The sequence below is a fragment of the Malaya genurostris genome, chromosome 2, assembly GCF_030247185.1.
Source record: "Malaya genurostris strain Urasoe2022 chromosome 2, Malgen_1.1, whole genome shotgun sequence".
NCBI lineage: Eukaryota > Metazoa > Arthropoda > Insecta > Diptera > Culicidae > Malaya > Malaya genurostris.
Genome location: NC_080571.1, coordinates 96,422,134 through 96,446,560, shown reverse-complemented (window position 1 = coordinate 96,446,560; position 24,427 = coordinate 96,422,134). Strand labels below are relative to the sequence as shown.

The 24,427-nt window shown below is 37.5% G+C and overlaps 1 long non-coding RNA gene across 1 annotated transcript; it reads right to left on the bottom strand.

The window, feature by feature from the left end:
- Window positions 1-19,410: 19,410 nt before the first annotated feature.
- LOC131432471 (uncharacterized) lies at window positions 19,411-20,909 on the bottom strand. Its single transcript, XR_009229870.1, has 2 exons — window positions 19,949-20,909; window positions 19,411-19,887 (listed from the first exon to the last, which is right to left on the bottom strand). It is a non-coding gene; the product is annotated as an uncharacterized LOC131432471 (long non-coding RNA).
- Window positions 20,910-24,427: the final 3,518 nt, after the last annotated feature.

Sequence of the window (24,427 nt, the reverse complement as noted above, 5' to 3'; positions counted from 1 at the left end):
TAAACTGAAAATATCAATAGGCAGCTTTTCGATGTAGGGTTCTGCTACGACTAAATAAGCATTTCATCCGCCATTTCTTCGACATACTAATTTTCTCAAAACAGTCACTTTACGGACATTTCGAAGGGCAAAGGGAACATTGTAAAGACATAAGGTCTCTTGTTGTGTGTCATACCATTGATTTGTTGTGAGACATATTATACGGCTGCTGGAGTATTATGTCTAAGGCAAGTAAAAAAATGAAATTGTGATCGTTTCGGAAAATGTTTTTTCATCAATCAATTTGCATCACTATGACCGGAATCATTGAAAATTATGTTCCTCAGCTGTATTGCAATGAAACACTCAAATAAGAAACTAACTATAAGAAATTTTTTGAAACGGAAAGGTAAAAATTCACGAACGGAATGTAGTATCAATATTTTGTTTTGCTTGAGTTCGATCAACTAAGAAATTTTAGTCACAATGCGAAAAGAATAAAATAAAAAAAAACAATGTGCTTCAAGATGCATACAATCCATCTTTCATGTCAGTTCATAATAGTTGATGCAGCCAGCATCATAGAATGAATTAAAATATATAACTATGGTCATGGAATACAAAAATTTTCCATGACCATAGTTATATATTTGAGAATTATAAATATATAACTATGGTTATAGGTCATTTTTTAAAAATAGTTGTAAATAATCTGTTTTATTTTTCTTAGAGTGGGCGAATTTTTTATAACCAATATATTTTTCGGGGTATTCGAGCTAGACTTTTATAAAAGACAACAAACAACTTCTGAGAATCTTGGCATCATCAAAATAATCCTTTTTACAAGTATGATTCATCCACTCTATAATCAATTTGACTGCACAGAGGGAAATCGGTTGAAGCGATGGCCAATGAAATTTAGATCGATCAAAAATCAGCTTCCCTAGATGAACGTCAACAACTGCCAAAGGGAATATTGAACTATTCATTTGAATGTAGGTTTGTGAAAATTGTTTTTTTATCATCTTCGTGAAAATCTTCTTATTTTCACACAATGTTTTGAATCATGATCAACGAAATCGAACGAAATGTGCGATTGAGTTTCTTTTTAAAGTCTTTGGTTACTAGTTCCAGGGTATCCGGAACCGTATATGGATAACTAATGTGACCCATGAAATCGTATTACATCGTGACAAAAATATTTAATCAATCGCAAGCAGCAAATATTGTGGATGCTAAATGTCATCTTCCCTTTCTAAACAGCCTAAACAGCCGTGTAAGGTCGGTATCGGTTCCCAACTGGCTAGGATTCCCTCAAAACGATCCCCTTGTCCCGATGGCATAAGTAAGTAGTATGGCATCCGGGGAAATTTTTTCCACTAAGAATTGATTCACTTGTTTCTTTCTCCGTTATGTAACATCATTTGGGGCATTTCAGATATAAATTTGAGACCCTGAACTGATGAAGCTTGTGAACAGCACACGTCGTGAAAATGTTTTATTATTTTTATTTTGTTAGACTCATTTACTATTTACTATTAATATTTTCATTATTATTTGTAATATATCATTAATCTTTTCGACTTCCATTGGACAATAAAAAGATGTGCATTTTTCAAATTATTATAATATTTTTATTTGCCTTAGTAGCTTTGTAAATAGGTGTGGAATAGAACTTCGATATCACAAACACATAATTTTAAATACGGAATATTGGTAGTGAATCAGAAATTAAGGGTATTCAATACCGTAATCGGGAGCTCTCTTGTGTTGTCTTGTGTGGTTCGTTCCAGTTCATTATTAACTGTATTAAAAAATGAATTTTCCCCGGCTTTCGAAAATATTATTCTTTCCTTTTTCTGTGAAATGCCACAATTAGAAAAAAAAAGTTTTCCCTCAATTAAATGTTTTATTTTAAGTTTGAATTATCAGTAGATAACAAATTATTTCGAGCGGCCGCTTTCCTTGTTTAGAGCGAATCCTGGACCTTATAACCGTTTAACTTATGAGCTCCGCGACACCCATTGAAAAGTCTGATGAGTTGTTGGATTTCCGTTAAACTCTGTATGCTTTCAACCATACAGAAAGCATTCAGTTATGTGTTGCCACATTGTTTAATATTTTGGAGATATGTTGCCATAATCGTGTGAAGGGGCTTCCCTGTTCTTACACAACCTGCTCGAATAACAAACCTTTTTGCTAAAGTCTTCTGTGCATTTTCAAGAAGTTAGATATGGCTGCTCGGTCACCAATGGAAATTAACTTTCAATGTCAACTTCCCTTCTCGAGATAGCCGTGTAGTGTCGGTAGCGGTTTCCAACTGCCTAATAATAACACTATGGTCTACCTGTCTCGGTAGAATAAGTCCACCAAACAGCACCCGGCGGAATTATTCAAACCATGAATTGATTCACTGATTTCCTGTTCCATGTCGTAAAAGGCCACTAAAACGGAAGCTTTCAAACGAAATTTTTGCGGGTTTAGTATCACAATTAGACTGACTAATTGAAAGCATAGACAGAATGTATGTCTATTGTTCGGCATATTTGCCGCATAACCGGTATTCGCCGAGCGATGACTTTATTATTATATGAATTCCAGTGAAGCTAAAACCATTACTAGTAAATTCATTTCCATTTCTTTGCTCTCATAAAAAACTGTTAAAGTGTTGGTTCATCAAATCACAAACCGTAGTGTGTTATAAAACATAATGTTTTTTTATTTTTCACATAGCTACTTTTTAATATATCATCTGGTATGTAACTGTTCCGAATTGATGCAACTACATACCCAGGTTTTTGATTCTCCATGAATGGTTGAATCTGTGTATGGAGAGCTAAAATTTAAGGATATTCTATCGCTTCTCACCCACTGTGGTAAGAAGCTAAAGTCATAGGGGTTCATCGTTCTTCCTTGAGTCCTTGCTGTATTGATCTTAAAATTTTCTAGTAAATTGTATAGCATCCTTTATGAGGTACCGGATTTACTCCTGCCTATACACATTTCGAATCGGTCTGCATTCTTCCGGGAACGCAGGATAGTGTCGCTTTTATAAAATCCCTTACTCTTTTCCGGGGTTGGAGTAGGTGCTTTTTGGAACCTACTGATCGTTCAGTATCTTTTCGAATGAAGACGATTTGTTTCTGTTAGTTTGTTTGTTGCTGTTTTTCAATTTCATCCATGATCCTATTATGCTTTCCTTTTCATCAGAAGAAATGATGAGAAGCCGAGACAATGCGCGAATCCCTAAATAACCAGGGGAACGTGAAGTTTTTAGTTTTCTAACCGTCAGTAAAAAAGATGCAAGTAAAATTGATATTTTGTAAAAAAAAACAAAAATTATTATTTATCGAAAAGAATTTTTCTGTTAGTTCAATCCTAAAAGCATTTTTGTTAATTTAATTGTGCTTTGGTAGTCATTTTAAAACTAATTAAAGTTGCTTAAATAGGTTACTTGAGGAAACTACGATCTTTTGAGTTTTCTGCATCCTGCAATCTGCATCTGCTTCTGCCCAATGTCGCTCGATAGGTCGCAACTCCGGTCAGTCAAGTGGATTTGTCTTTTTCGGCACAGCATGGAATCCATTCACTTTATAACGTTTGCATTAAGTTTAGACAGATAATTGCTGTTGATAAATTTCGCATAGAAGGTAATTGTCTAAGCATTTAACCGAATCATTCGCCATGGCGTACAAAAAGGCGGGTGGGTAATGTCAGAGACATAACTGGATGTCGTGAATACGAAAACAACTGACATGTTCCTTAACACTTCCGAATATCAATTGTATGAATTATGTACGCATTCCCCTTTTTCACATTTTTCGCAAAAACAAAGAACGCTTCACTTGATCTCGATTACTGTGAATTTCACACAGCGAAAAGTGCACAAATCTAAGCAAACTGTTCTTGATTTGCAGTAAACTGAGGATATTTCCCTACGATTTGCAAACAACAAATCCTAATAGTTCTTTAGAAAACTTTTAGAGCCATTAGAACAGCTGATATTGTGCAATGCTCTCCACCGTTGTTTTTTCCCAATGCTAATGACTGGCAGCTGTGACGTAATCGCTCTTGTCGAAAGCGTGCAGACGACACAAAACACATCTGCTCGCAGTGGCGATTGAATCCAAACTGATTGAATTTTTGTTAAGAGATTTCCTTTTATGTGATTTCGTTTGTAGCTTTTTCACTAATGGGCGGTCCTAACGGCTATAAAAATAGCCGCATACAGAATTTTATTGTCGATTATTTCATTTCGGATTTGCATAATTTATTGAATCGTTTCTAGCATTCACAAGGACCAAATTGAGGAACTCACTGTGATATGCACCACTTTTCGGAACATTTTTCCCGGACGATTTGTTGTACAGCAGCAGATATTTTGTTCTCTTCCTTAGACCGCGTTCTGATTGGCTGGTGTTGACATGGAGCAAATGAGACAGGTTTTTCAATAGTGTACTATTGAAATACTTCATTGCTTTTGCTATACACGTTTAAATTGAAAAATTTCGATTCTATTGGTAGTTAGATTATATAAATCCTTTCACAGATCACTGAGCTATGAGCTTTAAAAATACGAGAAAGGCAAACGCGCCTTATGAATTATCCTCTTTGATACTCGTTTATACCAAACATTTCAGAAAAGTTTAATTTTGAATTATTTGAGACTATGTCTCAAAACTGAAAATTTTATCATAAAATTGTGATCATATTTCCATGTCGGCATGTCGCAAGTATTATGTTGATTCATTAGATACAACGATAGATATTCACGATCAGAAACTTATCACTCTCTCAGAGGGTAAATTTTGAAAAGGCACCCCATAGTAAAGTAAGTCGTATTCACGACAAAAATGGGTTGTATAGAGGTACAGTAAAGTAAATTCCGCATAATTCTTTAGGAGTATTATTATGGTTTTAAGAAGAACCGAATAGAAGTCTGGAATAGAGAACTGGACCCTGAGTTCAAGACCTAAATTTAGATCCAATAACAGACTCAGAATCCAGTTTCAGTCGCTGCTGGTTCTCGCCTTGATGGCGAGCAAGCGAATGAGAGATGCGACCTGAGCGTTTGAGGTTTTTAACCACGCAGAAGGTGCATTCTCTCTCGCTGCTGGTGGAAAGTTTAACTCCCGCTGCTGCTGCTGGCTGGTCCTCTCGCCTCGATGGCCAGCAAGCGAATGAGAGATGCGACCTGAGCGTTTGAGGTTTTTATTAACCACGCAGAAGGTGCATTCTCTCTCGCTGCTGGTGGAAAGTTTAACTCCCGCTGCTGCTGCTGGCTGGTCCTCTCGCCTCGATGGCCAGCAAGCGAATGAGAGATGCGACCTGAGCGTTTGAGGTTTTTATTAACCACGCAGAAGGTGCATTCTCTCTCGCTGCTGGTGGAAAGTTTAACTCCCGCTGCTGCTGCTGGCTGGTCCTCGCGCCTCGATGGCCAGCAAGCGAATGAGAGATGCGACCTGAGCGTTTGAGGTTTTTATTAACCACGCAGAAGGTGCATTCTCTCTCGCTGCTGGTGGAAAGTTTAACTCCCGCTGCTGCTGCTGGCTGGTCCTCGCGCCTCGATGGCCAGCAAGCGAATGAGAGATGCGACCTGAGCGTTTGAGGTTTTTATTAACCACGCAGAAGGTGCATTCTCTCTCGCTGCTGGTGGAAAGTTGAACTCCCGCTGCTGCTGCTGGCTGGTCCTCGCGCCTCGATGGCCAGCAAGCGAATGAGAGATGCGACCTGAGCGTTTGAGGTTTTTATTAACCACGCAGAAGGTGCATTCTCTGTCGCTGCTGGTTGATGATTCCACTCCCACGACGTCTGCTTCCATCGAACGCACGAAAAGAAATGATCGATTTTCGACCACGGTTCCCCTTTTATACGCATTCAGTTGAAGATATGTGCCTGACTATCTCAAAATCGTCGTCCTTGCGCGAAAAACCCAAGCGAAAGTAAAAAGTTTTCCGCGTTGTTTTCAAATTTTAAGAAAACTTAATTTTTGAGTTGTTTGTGGTTATCGCACACTGTTCAAAATATTATCCTGAATTCCTGATCATATTTTTGATGAAATGGTGAAAGAATTATGTTGCTACCATTAATACAAGTCGAGATATTCGCGATTAAGTTCTGCCCATTCTTCCATATGGCTAATTTTGAAAAGGCGCCCCATAGTAAAGTAAGTCGTATTCACGACAAAAAAAATCGTGTAGGTATGTTTTTGAGTGCTTTCTTCGTTTAGTTTATATTTTGAGTTCTTTCTTCTTTTTATATATCAATTCTACCTAAGTTTTCGCGACAAAATTATTAGAATCATCGTCATCTTACGCTTCAGGTTGTCCCAGCAATTCTCGATGAGATGCAGCTGGGGGACGTTGGGCGGACCGACTTGGGTATCGCATCGATATTCAGCCGCTCCATCTCCTTCAATCGCTTCGAGTAGTGAGCCGACGCCAGATCCGACCAGAACAACGTGTCTTCGACCTTACGGTATTCCTTGAATGACGATTCAACTTTCGACATACATTTCGTACTATAAATTTCCCCTTTCACGGCCAGTCAGAAGTGAAAGAAGGACGGCTTTGACATTCGATGGCTTGGGGAACTTGGTGTGTGAAATCAACTTCTCTTACTTCGTGGGGGAAGTAGATCCCAGATTTTTTTTCGGGGGGTGTTTAGGAACATGTTGATCAATTTCCGTACGAATGGTCGTTAATAAAGTCGTTTTTTGAAACCTACTCATTTTATAACTTACTTAAATATTATATATTTATTAATGGATTTAAATATTTAAAGAGAAAAGTTTTTATAATATAATATTTTTTCAGTTTTGGAGAGAGTTTGAATCCCTAAAACACTCCTCTGTATACGCGCCTGATCGTATAGATTGTCACAAATGTAGTGTTCCGATTTCCACATAAGTCAAATCATGTATTTATTGGCAAATTTCCACATATTCTATTTTCTAACGTATTCTGCGATATCAAACTTATGATGAAAAGTCCAGAGTCCAGAGAGTTACCGGAAATCTGCTTGAAGGCAAGTTTCGTCATCCATACTGAGGCAATGTAGTTTTGTGAACATCCTTGTATTGAATTTTTCTGCATGTCTACTGTATTCTGCTGTTCATTGCGGATCGGTGCCTTTCGAAATTTGTACGTATGTAGTCCTTCGAAGTACATAAGTTTTACTCAAATGCAGTTTTTTCACCACATCACTTACATAACTGTCTGGATTCCTCTTGAAATCTTGAACTACCCGTATATCATCCATTTTGGTCACTTTTTTACTTCCGATCAAAAGATAAACTTTCGTTGTACCAATTTAAAATACGAGATACCGTAGATTGTGCACCTTCCAGCTTTCTGCCGATAACATGATGAGAGAGATCTGAATTTCAAAGGTGCGTACGCAGAATTTTTTTACGCCGCTGCTGTATTCGCTCATCCACGATTAACTCGAATCTTTGTTATTGATATCATTATCATTATCATGATTATTATCATAATCTCAAACATACAGTATAGACGAACTTTCGAAAAATAATGAAGACTGGAATCCAGATACATTCATTGGATCTATAAAACTATTATTAAATGCATTTTAGCGTATGGATGCTTTGTAAGGTGACAGAATGAAGATGTTGCGACAGTTTAGTCAAAACTAAATCATCTTCAAAGGACAGTGGTCCTAATGGCGATGAAAGGAGCGTTCAGGAGTTGTTCCTACTGCTGCTGTAAACAAAGAACACTTACCGACCGACACAACCGCTCACATACGCATCATCCCTGTGGCAATCTCTCACTGAATAGCTACATATACTGTCATTAATTGAGTATGAGTTTCTCTAAGAGATATTTTTGTCATGTCACTCGTACACTACCTTGGTGCTGTAACAACATGATCGAAAACTTAGAGTAACAATCAAATCTTCAAAATAACCATCATGATCGTCAAGCGGATGGAAAATTAGTGGAAAAATATTCTCGGCTTAACTCATTGCTAAATTTTTACGAACATAAAAGGAAATTTTCAATGATAATAAAAATTATTTTGAAAATCCAACCGCAAGTCGTGTTTCATGCAGCTGTTTCAAAAATCCACAGCGAGCACAAACAATCACCCAAGTGCTTCGTGTGCTGAGTGTTCGAGACGAACAAAATCCTGCGCCCTTGTAACTTTCATAAATATTAATTCATGCTAAATAGCATTTAATTTGGTTTTATCGAAATAGTGCGTGGCAGTAAATTAACAAGTTGGATATAAAATCTTGTAGTCAATATTTAGCATGACATATTTCTTCATTGAATTTTGCGTATTGAGAGCTTTGAAAATAACATCAATTTAATTAGGCGCCAAAATAATCATTTTCATACCTTCATCTAGCATTAATTTGCCCTTCATGTAGCATTCATTTAGTATACAGTTTTCGCTCATTGGCAATATATATCATAAAAATATTAACAGCACTACCCTGGGCATTAGCACAATCTTGAGGCAGATTGAATAATGCTGTCACGATCCCAGGGTTTGCCTGAATCCTTAATCACTGGAGAAATATGCACATCAATGTTGCCAAGGGTTTGATTGACAAAAACGCAACAATACAAATAAGGCGAATAAAATAGATATATTCCTTTTCTGAATAAACCAAACTTGACAGACATTGTCTATGCTAGAACAAGTACTACGTTTTATCTATGGAAAAAGCGATCTATTAATCGAAACATATCACTTTTGCAGTAGTTTGGCCATATGATGACGGCATCATGTTCTTTTTGTTACCTTTGGGAGCCACAGACGACATGGACAACATCCTTTAAAATCTACACACTAAGTAGTTTGGTTGCATGTTAAATGTTGCTCTTTATAACTGCCCCTCCATTCTCGAAAGAGAGAAATGGAAGCTCCTCTCGTTCTAGAAAAAGGATGACAACGAGATTCAATACAACAAATAATTATCTAAAATCTCAGCTCAATCGGCCACGTAAAGCTTGTACGCAAATAGGCCTGAATAAAAAATATCTTTTGAATAAAACAAAATGTAGCTCTTTCTTGGATTGCGTTGTATAATACTTGGTTCTTTCTTAGGCATTCGTTACTTTCCCTCAGCCCCATGCTAATGCTCCACTTATTCACCAATTATTATTCATACTCTACTATTCGGATACAAAATAAAAATACATTAATTTCCACTTTCTTGATTGTAGATTGAGTTCGTTATTTAATTTGGTTTATTCATTGTCTGATATATTACCATACGTAACATCGACAAATATACATAGGATTAGAAATGTCAGTGTTAGTAAACCAAACATTTCGATATCTCTTCTAGATAATTAAAGTAATAATCCTTTGTAGGAAAGCAGGGAATTCTCCGAAGTTTCACTAACTAAGACATTCAAATCAATGCAACAGTTGGTAGGATAACAAAATACACTGAAGTCTTTTTTTATGCGAGTTTACGTACCGCATAAAAATCCGCATAACTCTGAAACTTTGCATAAAAAACGTAGACAGGAAATTGCATAACTCTGAAAATTCGCATAAAAAACCGCATAACTCTGAAACTTCGCATAAAAAAGTCGCATAAAAAACCGCATAAAAAGTCCTCAGTGTACCGATACGATACAGACGCTGGAACCAATAAGCCCAAGCCTCAAATTCTTTGGTGAACTTGCAATAGATGATACTCGTATCTTTCGTTGCAAATTGGTGACCGTAAAGGAATCTGTCACTTGGTTTACAATCTATCCTCGATAGATCATCTCGATAGAAGGGAATCTATCATTTCGATGATGACCTCGGTTTTTTCTAACGTTACTAGTGCTAATTTCGGCACCATAGCGTAGTCGCCTGATATAGAAAATATGGAACCAGCAAACCCGTACACTCGGCCAGAGTAGCCCATAAAGGGAAAATAAAACTATTGACACCACTTGTACATCCGAAAAATATGAACCACAAAACTGTTTTAGCTGGTACTTAAAACATACACGGCACACGGTGTACGAAACCAAAAATCAGGTCGTATGCTGACAGGGAAGAGAGTCCTCTTAGGGGGTTGTCGGAGTGCCTGTGACCCATTTTAGGAGAGGCTTCAAAAAGCTTCTGGTATCCAGTGGCTGAATAAAAAATGCTGTATCTCGTCCAGCTAAATCCAAGGTGGCAGCCCCACCAACTGGATCGTCCTAGTGGTAGCTAGGACCAGGCTTCCCAAATGTACCGCCGCGCGACATTATTATTGAGGATGTCATGCTACTCTTTCCATGACAGCCTTGTGATAGGTTTCATCACGACAGCCCTTAGACAAATAGTTCTGTACAGCCAACGTTGCCGTCATTCACTTCGTTCGACAGTTCATTCCATCGTAAGACATTTTGTCATGGTCCACGACAGCCGAAGAAGCATGAAGTTCTCGCTGTTGCGACAGTAAGCTTCGGGTATCAGTCACTGCGTTGTTTCTGTCGAGAGCAAAATATTACTCTCCCTTGACCAGGTCTGCGACAGTAACCGGTGCGGTTCAAATTTGTTGCTCTTGGTTTGCTATGAAGATTCGAGGCAAGCATGTGGGTTTTAGTTTTGCCTTTGGTGATTGCTTTGCGCAGCGGTTGATCATTGCGCATAGCAATCACCGTTGGTAGGGCATTGATAACAATATAATTGATAATTAATAATATACGAAACTCCTAATACGAAACGGATTGAAGAACGGACTTTGGTTTTAATGAAAGTTAATTTTTATATTTTGGTCGATCTTCTATGAATTGATAGATCGATTAATTAAAGAGCAATGTTTTTTAATAGCTGAGTCAGTTCGGCGTGCTCCTTTCAGGCAGTTTGCGGTCGGTTTGTGGGCTGTAACATTCATAGTGTATGCGCGTACTGATGTGCGTGGAGCATTATTTTCATCCTCTTTATCTCTTCCTTCAGGATAGTAAAGGCGCAATCGTTCCTTATATAAGAGTGTAAAAGCCAATTGAATCAGATTTTAGATTTATATGTTAACGGTAAATAAATGTTCGTAGCGAAAGATATGTTCAAATCAAAGATTCCGTATTCGATACTCGTTAGCGTTAGCTTTGCAGTCGACTTGTAAGTCTACGGGATTTTTGCATGGCCAGTGCTGCAATACTACGGACACTAAGAATTCTTTCAAGTCAGGAATGAAACATACAAAACCTGGCTCGTTAAGTTCGTTATACGTTGAACCACCAATCGAATAAAAACCTTGAGTGAAAAATTTGGAGTCGGAATTTGCAAGGCAAAAATCATCCAGAAACATCTTATTTTCAGGTACCGTACAACAAAGCTTTGAATGCAAAAACTGAATGAAAAATTCCGGTTCTTCAAAAAAATATGTTTCCAAGCGTGGAATGCAGCATGGTTGCCCGTAACAGATTCGAATGTTTATTTTGTTTTATTTAGAAAAAAAGTTTTAATTCCCCAAGTTATGTAATAATGTCTTTCTTGAGTAATGTGGTCTCAAGCTTTCCATACATATCAAGTTCTCTTCTATATATGAATAGTATGGTGTTTCTATTACCCTGGAATATATTCCAAAAAAAATCGGATATAGTACGGTTACTTATATGATATAGGGTTGTGCTGATAATCTGCTGAATCATTTTCTTCCTGTTATGCATAGAATTATCTTATTTCCAGAAACAGCATATTAACTATTACATTATTTTGGTCATAGCTACCAGAAGTTCGCGACTTTTACACACGTTGAAACTGTCACTTTACATTGTAAAATTTAAAACTCGGTTAAAGCGTATCTTTCATCAAGTAGAAGCTTGTGTCAGTATATTTTGAATTCTTTAACTTAATGTCGTTGTTTACCACAAAACTTGCTATAAAAGTAACTGAGGCCCAAATTTATATCTACAGTTAAAAGGACAATTTCATGTAAACTTCTAGAAGTATCTCAATCATTTCCTTTATGTGCTTTTACGCTCAATCCAATTTTGGAAATGTAGATGTTGCAATCACGAGCCGCACGCAGAAGAAGATGCGGTGCATTGAAATTTCAAACAGCACATCCAGTTTATATGCGCTCGCTACAATTCTCGTACACATTTTTCGTTTTCTGTTTGAGTCGACTCTCACGCCCTCACGGAAAAGGAAAGTTATTCGTGAATAGCAAAGCGAACTATTGAATTTAATTCGGATCCGACTTCCGCAGTTAAAAGTCTAATAATGTCGAAAATTTTCTAAAATCTAATTGCCTTAGTAGCTTGTGTCTGCATTTAAAAAAAATCAAACGTTTGGAACTATAAATATTGTAACTAAATAGTCAAACTTTCTGAGAGCCGAGTTCTTTGCACATATTTAACAGTTTTCTTTCTAAAAAGAAATTATGTTCTGAAAAATGTAGGTGTAAATCCCCGGTGAACAATTAAGTTTGAAACCGGGAATAAATAAAAGATATAATGAAAATAATAATAATAATAATAATAATAATAATAATAATAATAATAATAATAATAATAATAATAATAATAATAATAATAATAATAATAATAATAATAATAATAATAATAATAATAATAATAATAATAATAATAATAATAATGATAATAATAATAATAATATTGTAGCAGTCATTTCCGACCCTAAGAAACTCATTGTTTTAGTTATCCTAGGAGAAACAGAATTTAAGAGCTGTATATGACACGAATTTGTCTTTCATTTATTTAAAATTCAAAAATTAAATTTTTAAATTCCCAGTTTTGGTACTGATCATCCCTTAATTTCGAAACAAGAAGTCGAATATGGATGAAACTAAATGGAAGGCTTTTAATTAAATGATTTGCGATGATTAAATGATTTGCGATGAAAATTTCTTCTTAACTTTTCTTCACATAAACAACCATCTGTTGAACTACTTTTTATCTGAGAGCTCCCCCAATCAACTTCATGGTTGCGGACCCTGTATTTGTGTAGATGGTACTAAAAGATCTACCACCTCAACGAAAAAGAGCTCAATTACAAGGTCCGGGGAGTACTTAGAAACTTGCAATGAGAGCAAAGGGAAAGTCAATTTAAGCCGCAATGAAGCTATATTAATAGGCACTGAATTCCATAAAAAAACTTATAAACTTATTTTTCTAGTTTTGTGATATTTATGAAAACAAAAGAGGTTTATTGAAGATCTGTTCTCAAAGGTAGTAACAAATTAAGAACTCAACGTTTTTTATATTCTCATTCCTTCAACTGCTGGCAAAACCTATGTGAATGTTAAATGAACAACTAAATTTAAGCTATTTTAAATAAATTTAAGCTATTAGTTGATTGATTCCTATGTGGAAAAGAACAATTGAGAATACTAAATTTGTAACAAAGTTTGGGGTAAACCAAAAAATTTGATGCTTTTGGGAAAAATAATGGTTTCATTATATTTTTCTTTTTAAAACACTTTTAGCGAAAATCTGAAAGCACATGTTCACATATAAACATAAAAGTTGCCCATTCAATTTTATGGTCGAAAACTATTCAAAGTGCACCAAACATCTTATTTGGGTTCAGAGTATCATATTCTATAGTTTCAACGAAATCGGTGAGGCACGGGTACCAAAGTGTGCCGACTATTGGTGGAGTAACGTTAAATACACTACATAATTAATTAGTTGTGAAAAGTAGCTACGATTCGATCCAAAAATCAAACGTCATTATTCAGAATAAGGGTGCATAAGACATTTTCGGAGTATTGTTAATGAATGGAAGTGTATCTGTTTCTTTAGGAATAAGAAGGAAGCAGTAAGGATCAATACTTTAGAAATTCATATATACATATGAGCCGTTACACAAAACTCAGTGTTTATCTTTTAATATTCGTTAGTTATTAAAATTCATTGCCTTCGCCGACAGTATATATAAATCTAAAACAATTTCTTTATTTCACAATGGTATTGTAATGAAACGTTACTAAAGTTTCCTGCAAAGGTAATCCCAACAACGCAATCGTATGTACTAGTACCATTTCATTGAGGCAGCCGAAATAGTGCGAGCGCACTATGACCCACGGCTCGTCTCCAGAAACAGCCGGTTCATTGCTTCAAGAGACATTGATGAGACAGCCGGCTTGCGACAGCCCTTCGTAACAGTAATGCCCTTAAAATCAAAGGATGTCTTCGATTTTCAAAGGCTGTCTCCGTAACATTTTATGCGAATGAGCGAACAGAAAGAAACAGGATACAAACAGCCCGTTCGGTTTGACTACTCTCCGGATAGAATACTCTCATCAATCTGGCGAGTACAAACTGTCTCAGTGACAGCATTCATTTAGGCATGCGAGCGCTGTTGCCATTACAGTTCGGCGTATGCTTCACACATATTGTAGACTGGGCTTTCGACTTTGCGCTCCGACAGTTCATGCTATCTCGTGGCGGATGTCATTGAAAAGCAGTACTGCTGGGAAGCCTGGCTAGGACATTAAATAGAGCAAGTACGATGATCCTCCGGCGAAACAGGGAGTTGGCGTATGGGCAAATAAACCTCCCGTAAAATATTAATATTGCTAATAATACAGGTGATAATACGATCTAGAACAATCGGCATATGGGACGAAATAAGGACTATGACAGGAAAATGCAACAGAAAGATATACTCCTCGAAATTTCGACGTCGTAGCGCTGCAGGAACTTTGTTGGACGGAACAGAAGGTGTGGAAAAGCGGACACCGAGCGTCTAACTTCTTCCAAAGCTGGGGTACAACGAATGAGCTCGGAACTGGTTTCGTAGTTCTGAGCAAGATGCATAAGCGAGTGATTGGGTGGCAGCCGATCAACGCTAGGATGTGCAAATTGAGAATTTAAGGCCGTTTTTTCAACTACAGCTTCATTAACGTACGCTACCCACACGAAGGAAGACCAGACAACGAGAAAGAAATGCTCTACGTTCTGCTGGAACAAGCTTTCGACGGCAGCCCACGTAGAGACGTAAAAATTGTAATCGGCGACGAGAATACCTAGGTTGGAAGGGAGGTAAAGTACCGACCGGTAATCGAACCGAACAGCCTACATGCCGCATCAAACAATTACGACCAACGATGTGTTAACTTTGCGACCTCCCATGGAAAGGTAATCATAAGCACCTTCCTCCTCCGCAAGTACAGAAAAAAAGCTACCTGAAGATCCTTACTAACACACCGAAAATCAAATCAACCACGTTTTGATTTTTCTCGGACATCAACAATGTTCGCACCTACAGAAGTGCAAACATAGATTCGGACCATTACTTTTTTTTTAGGCACACTGCTTAAGCTCTAAGATGCCAAGGGTATTTCCTAATCTTAATTAACGACTAACTTAAAACTAGAATAGTATCATTAGATTATGTCGTCTAGAATTTTTGAAAAAAGCTTTTAGCTGGCGTTCGGCAGTGGTCGGTGAATTGAATATTGCATGACTTCCAGATGTTGCTATCTATGGCCGCTTCCTTTCGGTTCGTGTGGGTCCGCGGGAAACATCGGACCATTACTTGGTTGCTATATATATGCGCTGAAATTTTTCCACGATGAGTACCACACGTCGAAACCGAACGTCGCGGCTCAACATCGAGCGGCTCCGGGATGTTGGAGTAGCTCAGGATTACGTGCAGCAGTTGGCAATGGCACTACCAACGGAAGAGCAGGTTGGCGCAGCTACTCTTGAAGAGGGCTGGAGAGACATCCGTTCTGCATCAGAAACGCTATGTATGGCGGCTCCGAACGTAAGAAACGACTAGTTCGACAACGAATGTGAACTGTTAGTGACCGAGAAGAATACAAGAACAAAAACAAACGAGGAGCGATAAAGATATGCGCGGAATAGATTAAACTCAGTATCTTGTTGAAAGAAGCGTGAGCAGAAGTCGCGAAGCGATAGAAAAGCTGTTCCGTGCTAAGGACACGAGAATGTGAGCCGTTTTTGCAGATGTGCCAGAGGCCGATATGTGCAAGGACACCAACGGGAATCTTCTCACGAACGACTGTAAAATGATCAAGAGGTGACGGCAGTATTTCGACAAGCACCTCAACGGCAATGTAATGAGAAACGAAAGTGGCGGCGCGATAACGAACTTAGGAACACGTGCGGAGGACGATAGATTATCGGTCCCAGACCTCCAAGAAATCAAGGACGAGGTAGGCCGGTTGAAAAATAATAAGGCTGCTGCATTGACCAACTACCAAGCGAGCTACTGAAACACGGTGGTAATGCACTAGTGAAAGCACTGCACTAGGTCGTTACCAAGATATGGAAAAACGAGATTTTACCGGTGGAATGGATGGAAGGAATCGTGTGTTCCATCTACAAAAAGAGAGACAAGCTGGATTACTGGAATTACCGTGCGATCACTCTGTCGAACGCCGCCTACAAAGTACTCTCCCAAATCTTATGCCGTCGACTTTCACCGATTGCAAACGAATTCGTGGGACAATATCAGGTAGGATTTATTGGCGAACGCGCTACCACGGACCGCCAGGTGTTGCAAAAGTACCGCGAATACAATGTGCCCACACATCACTTATTCATCGATTTCAAATCAGCCTACGACACAATCGATCGAGATCAGCTATGGAAAATCATGCACGACTACGGATTCCCGGACAAACTGATACGATTGGTCAAGGCTACGATGGATCGAGTGATGTGCGTTGTTCGAGTATCGGAGATAAACTCGAGTCCCTTCGAAACTCGCAGAGGGCTACGGCAAGGTGATGGTCTTCCGTGTCTGCTATTCAACATTGCTTTCGAGGGTGTAATAAGAAGAACGGGAATAGACACGAGTGGCATGATTTTCAGTAAGTCCGTCCAGCTGCTTGGTTTTGCTGGTCGCAAACAGGCATCAATCGAATTGAATGAAAACGCCTCCTGTATGCGAAGGATCAATAAAATTACACTATCACTGAGTTTACTGGTTCACGGTTACTGATTCAACATGTTTCGATCGAAGTATCTTCTCTTGAATCGATTCACTGTTTATAAAATAAATAAGTTTGTACGTTATTTTTCTGGAAAATTATTATAATACACAATCGTTTCTTTTGTCCAGGCTTATATCTTTAGGTAGTTCATAACTAAAATTGATCTTTCCAATAATTTTCCAGTTAAAGAATATTTATCAAAACCTTCATAATGTAAAAATATGTGCGTCATTATTACATTTTCCAAACCGTACATGTACCTCATAATCCTACCAAAAAGACTCTTGAATAGGGCTAGGTACATGGAAATTGGCAGAGCCGTGGAAAATAGAGCAGTTGATTCAAAGTTCAGCTAGCCAGCTTCGTCATTTATATCATCATATCTCCTGAGCCGAAAATGCCAGCCATTTATTCTTCGAACTTCATGAATGGGCCAATATTAAAAAATTAACGTACAAAATAAACAAATCTTCATGCACTTAGTAGTGCAATGATGGCTTCCTCATATTATTTATTATCTCATATATACTACAAAGGAATTCATCAAACACAATAAATTAAAAATGCGCATTCACCAATTTTGAAAATATCTTCGTTATAAGACCTTAAGAAATTTCATAAGAGTATAAGTTTGTGATAATCAATTCAATTATCTATGAGAGAATGAAGTGAATTCAGTTAGTTTAAGCATTAATTAATATAAACTGCAAATTAAACAGCTATGAGCCATGAGCCCAATTCAAAAGGTTTTAAGTTTTTCACACCATCGTTTCAAACAGTGGTATGAAATTTCAATCATTTACTACTCTAAAATGCGTGCTTTGGAAAATTCCATGAGCGCTTCACAACACCAGGCGCATATGAAAACCCTTGTCATGAGTCATACTTTTCGTCATAAGTATTGAAATAAATGCCCACGAATTTTTCAACGGATTTGGATATTTGGATATTGTTTGTCGCTCTTTCAAAGGTCCAGAACATTGAAAAAATTCAATTGTTTAAAAAAAATGCATGAAATCGATAAGAATTTTTTTACGAAAATTTTATACATCTCAATGTTCAAACAGAACCCATTTATCAGTAATTGAACACAAAATAAAAACAGTCATTTTTTTCTGAGCGATTTTACCCATATCGAAGATGGCGACTTCCGGTAAATCGATATTCGTAACAAAACATCGCAATATGGTTATTTTCGGAACGTGTTTAGAAAGTAGGTGTCGGAAAACGATGGATGAAGTTGTTTCAAAATCCAAGATGACAACTTCCGGTTGATCGATAATTCACGAAACCAGTCACAAAATTGATATTTTCGAAATGGGTTTGATGAATAGTTGCTGGTAAACGATGGTTGAGGATTATAATAATATTGTCACCTGTAAGGGCTGCTTTTGGCGCGTTAAATATTGCAAATGAATTTTAAAATATTGAGAGAAGAGGTCATTGCACATATTTGACAGTTTCCTCTCTGGAGAAAAAGTATTGTCGGATTGATGAGCAGTTTTGATTTTTGACAATATTTTCGTCAATCCAATGAAGTTTCCATTACACGATCAAAAGTATTGTCAATACTTCTTGTATTGACAATAATATTGTCTCGTGTAAAGCGGCCCTTACACGTGACAATATTATTGTCAATCCAAAGTATTGTCAATACCGTCAATCCAATTGACTTGGTAACTTGAGTCCGCATTTTTCGAACAAATCATGCGTTTGAAGCTTCAAATATTGCAACTGAACATTGAAACATTGAGAGAAGAGGCCATTGCACATATTTAACAGTTTCTCTCTGGAGAGAAAGTATTGTCGGATTGATGGGCAGTTTTGATTTTTTGACAATATTTTCGTCAATCCAATGAAGTTTCCATTACACGATCAAAAGTATTGTCAATACTCCTTGTATTGACAATAATATTGTCTCGTGTAAGGGCTGCTTTAGTAACTGGTAATGTCAAAATGAAATCACTTGAAAAAAAATTGAAACTGGCAGCACAAGTTGCTAAATTATTGATTTTGAATAACAGTTACCATATCCTTGGTTACTGCACATTGAAGATTTGTGCAATGTAAACAAAACAAAATGGGTATTTAATTACGAAAATTTAAAGTGGATTCAACGGCTGCCTCGAGTGGAAGATCTCTTCTGCGCAGTAAATTCCAAGTTCTCCAGCATCATTACCTGTCATAGAAGTGGACCAATCAATCGGTCTTGATGCGTGGTGTATGTATAAAGAGATGCACCATTTTGCGTGTTGCTCTAATCAAATCACATTTGCTGATACAAATTAGTCGACAGGCAGCACTACAGAGTACTGCTGCGTTTGAAAGGATTTATTCTAACGGACTTAGCACTCAAAATAATTATTCCATGCTACTAACGATGAATTCTAATAGTAGGAATAGGAAATTAAAGTTATAAACTGCTCTTTAAATGATCGAATGTACTGCCCTGCCCCGTATCTGTAGGAAATAAATTTAGCCAATGATTTATGAGCATTTTCTTTCAATTCTCATTTATTCAGTGCATTGGAGTATTTCAATTTTTAATGTTTTATTGAATGTACAATGATATAAGTCACCAGTTAACGTTTGTAAACAAGTCCAACGGGTAAATCAACATAAAAATGTGTCCATTGAACAATGGTTAGAGATGCGTATATGAACGTCAAATGATGATCTCACCTAGAGTGCCTAGACCCAACATGACGATATCTTATTCGTAATGTTGGAAACATTTCAAAAAAATTAATCCGAAATTCAGTTTCGTTAGCTTTTTAATCTGGTTATAGGCACTTTACCCTCACCGGATACATCAGCGAGGCGCTATCGATTTGTGTTTGGTTGCAGCAAGATAACGGCCCTTAAAATACGTCGCAATTTTGAACAAAATGCATTCAAGATCAGCTACTTTGCGCAGAGAATCCACGTGACGTAGATGGTTTTCGTTGTCGGGAGACAGACGCTAGTTTCTGGATTCTGGTGTGACTCTTGCAGACTGTATATGACAAACTCTAGAAGCAAAAACAAAACATTCTTATATTCATAGCACACAAATAAAATTTAATCGCTCACCTTTATTATATCTTGCACTGATGATGGTTGTAGAATTTCGATGCTTCACTTTCTTAAGTTGCTACTAGAAAGTGGCGCTGAGGCCTCAAAAATTGAATTATTTCAATTGCCACTTCCTCAAAATGTTTGTTGATTTTCTTGAGGCTCCTTAGTAACTTGTTCGTAGCAACTTAAACAGTGTTGCTGAAGAAGAATATTTTTATCATTATCAAGGGGTCGCTATATTTGTGGTAACTGGCGGTAAATCGCTCACAGACACTTTTAGTTGCAAATTTTCTTCGTAGTGTCTGGTCGTGTCGTCGGAGAAACTGTTAAATATGTGCAATAATCTCTTCTCTCTATATTTTAATATTCATTTGCAATATTTGAAGCTCCAAACGCTTGATTTTCTCGAAAAATGCGGACTCAAGTTACCAAGTCAATTGGATTGACGGTATTGACAATACTTTGGATTGACAATAATATTGTCACGTGTAAGGGCGGCTAATTGACTTGGTAACTTGAGTCCGCATTTTTCGAGAAAATCAAGCGTTTGGAGCTTCAAATATTGCAAATGAACATTGAAATATTGAGAGATGAGTTCATTGCACATATTTGGCAGTTTCCTCTCTGGAGAGAAAGTATTGTCGGATTGATGAGCAGTTTTGATTTCTTGACAATATTTTCGTCAATCCAATGAAGTTTCCACTACACGATCAAAAGTATTGTCAATACTCCTTGTATTGACAATAATATTGTCTCGTGTAAGGGCAGCTATAGATTTCAATTGAAACACAGTTGACCGATTCAAGTGTTTTGCACATACATTCGTGCCGACGACACGACCAGACACTCCGATCAAAAAACTTAATGAAACTTGATTCCACTCCAGTTACCAAAATGTTGAAAGAGCCCTTGTTAATGACAGAAAAATTATTTTCAGCAACCTTATTCTGGTTGCTACAAATGTTACCAAGGAACCTTTATTCTAACACAAATAAACAAAAACAAAAACCCCCCGCATACGCATGGCTGCCAGATGGCTGACTAAACGCTGCCAGCTGGAAAAATATGGCTGGCAGACATTCTGGTGACCGACTGCCTCACCGCTGCCAGATATACAACTCAAACGATACAACCGTATCCAACAGGATTTTTCCACATTGAAATCATTGACATTTTCAGCGAAGGTGAGAAGATGAAAACGCTCGGCTAACTTAGATACAGGCGACTTTGTTTTGTCAAATTGGATTTGACATCCGTCACTGAATCAATTTTGGTAGCCTTCTGGTGGCCATGGCTGCCCAGGTAGCCAAAACGCTATGCGGGCCGCATAGTGCAGGCGCGACCCACGACGTAAAATACACTGGTGGCGTGATAAGACAGTTTTGGTTGTGTTGGTAATTTTGTCACGAAATTAAGTATGGCGCGCCGGGATTCAAGCATGTAAACATAAACAAACGACCATTTCAGATCGGGACTTCACTTCTAAGTTACTCCAGTTGTCGCGCAGCCTGGTGAATCTTTGGCACTAATTGAAAATCTGGACATTTTTTCTTCAAGGGCTTGCAAGGTAACGTCGAAATATAGAAAATTTTACATACATCCGATTCTGTTCATTTCGTTGGAGGAAGGATTTGGCGGATCGCACTGTGGTATCTATTACAGTTATTATGGATAATGGAGTGATTGTGCTGTGGATGGCATTTCAAATGCAGGTGATGAAAACGATTGAAACATCCCGGAACAAAACACCGCATTTCACTGTCAATATTTTCGCAAACAGAACCAACTCTAAATATTTTTATAAAAGCAACTCCCAGAACGTCATTTGTTTATGTTTTTTTTTCTTCACGTCTCTCTGTTATTCCAAAAAAAAAATGACAACCGCACTAACACATAGAAAAACGTGATCACCAGGGTATTTTACATCGTGGGCGCGACCATGTCAGGGCATCAGTACGCGTTGCGCAAGATCTACCCAGACAAAAAATCTATTGTCGCTGCAGCACTAATCTGCAATTCGCTGGACAGTCCAGCGCAGCGACGTTGCCGAGCGACGTCAGTTGAACTGCCATTTTCTATACATCAACTGATAGAATCATGTTACTTTATACATATTTTGTTGTCTTGTTTATGAACCACGTGCTGCAACATAAATGAATACATTGTCTTGCCTCCACTATCGAAGCACATAACGATGAAATATTACTTTCTGAATGCGCTTAAAGTTGATAATGTATGTTTGGGAATCAATGGGTTTGACACTGAACGTTACAAGGGAGTGGTTTTTCGAATAATTATGAATGATTAATATATCGCATGACAGTCTACATACCATTGGTGCACAGTGAACTTCGCTGGAGCAACATAATCAGGCGAGAGAGACGTCGCTTCCGATTTTTATCTGCATGTACAATATTATCTGACGGGCTCTCTCGTGCCCATAAAAACACTGAAACTACGTTTGAACTAAGAACTAAGCTTCCTAAATGAAGTAGTGCTCGTTTGTTAGAACGCTAGAAGCCCCCCTTCATCTGATATCTATTGCTATCCGTCACGGAATGAGCACTCCGAATGGTACTTGCTTGCCAGTAGCTACGAAAGAGATCAACGCATTCTGTTTAGTGAAAATATGTTCTTTGGGATTTTAATTCATTCAGCGTAACATCGCTGTTCGATGAAAATCTAACGACAGGATTATATTCCTTCAAATAAAACATTGTACTTACAAGAAGAATCGGTTCAGGTTGCAAACAACTCAAAAGAAATGCTTTCTTAAAACTGTTTCGAAATATAAAAGGGAACGATTTTACGCCCTTAATCATCGTGTGAAATCTGCACAGTTATGTATCCAAATGTTTCGGAAACTGCTTTGCTGCATATAAATTTTTCTTGGTGAGCAGGATTGGATCTACGATTCATATCGAAGTATTTGATCTACAATGAAAGGGAAAATAGAGGTACTGTCATAGCAATATTATGATTCAAAGCTAGTGTCTGCGCAAATGTCATTTTTACTTGTTCCTTCATACTTTACATTTTTCATGCAATTTTGTTTTTGAGCGGTATTTCAACATCAGTTTATAGACAGTTTATATTTATAGATAAACATCATACGTAACCAAGGTTCCTGTAATTGTTATTCAAAATCAACAGACTTCGGCCTTTGTTGGCAGTTTCAATAGATTTCCAGACAATTTCGTTTTGACATTATCAATTACTGAGGGGTCGTTAAATTTGCGATACAGTTTTTATATGCGAGTGGCAGGTCGTGTCGTCGTTTGTGCTGTACTCATTCGCACTAGAAAATGAAATGTTCAACACATGTAGTTCGATTCAATAGCAAAACACTTCACATTCAAATGAAAAACACATCAAAGCTAAATGAAAAATAAATATTGATCTACTGTGTTGAATGCTCAGTTCTTTTAAAAATTCAAAGCATTTTTTCAAAAACTGATGATAATGGTATCGAAAAGATACTGAGATTTATTTGATATGGATTATATAGCAGTACAACAATCTGCCAACAAAAGAAAAACGAGGTCGGGTATAACGCAATGGGTAAATCAATGACTTTCACGCAGCCCACCTGGGTTCGATTCCCAACTCCACACATAGAGTCAGAAAGTTTTTTGCTTGTTTTAGACACTTTATATTAAGCAAGTGCAAGTAAAGTCTACTTTAACTACGCGTTCGAGAACAATGAACTGAACAGTGTTCAGTGTGGAAGATAACTAATCAATTCTGTTATTCCAAGGCCGAGAAATACCGGAATTCCACCGGATGCGAATTGAAAATATAATCGATAGCAATACCACAGACTAACAGACATGACAGTATGCGTAAATTCTTATAAAAATAATTTTTCGTGATGCACTAGTTCCACCTATATTGTACTGCGCGAACTATTTACTATCGGTACACCCCTTGTGTTACGTAAAAGTTTTTTTACTAGTTGGTTTCCCCTCGTTTGTCAACACCGATCAGCTGCTTACAGGGATGCCTGATTTCATCAAAATTTTTGAAAATGAATCGTCACAATAAATTATTGGATTAGGTTGATAATATATTTAACTTTTTCGCGATGTTGGAAGGTAACCATTTATTTGACTCAACGTTGTTCATCTAGACTATTTTTTATTGTGTTGGTAGTTTTCACCCGAAATTAAGTGGCGGCAGACCAGAAGCAAGTAAATATTGTAACAAAACGGGTTCGATTTTGTATTGGGTTGGAGGATGAGAAGTAGGCATAATTCTGTATATAGTTTTGGCAATATGTATTAAATCTGTATCCTGCATGAAATTCGCATGGACGTATACAAATCAATACATTACAGGTAATTCTGCATGAATGGCAACTCTGTTGGTAAATGAAAAAAATAAACACAGTATAGATGACAGACAGGCTGTTTTTGATAGGGTAACGTGGCGCCATCATGACACATGTGAGTACTGTCCCAAATAAAGGAATATTCGAAATGACCGTTAAAATGA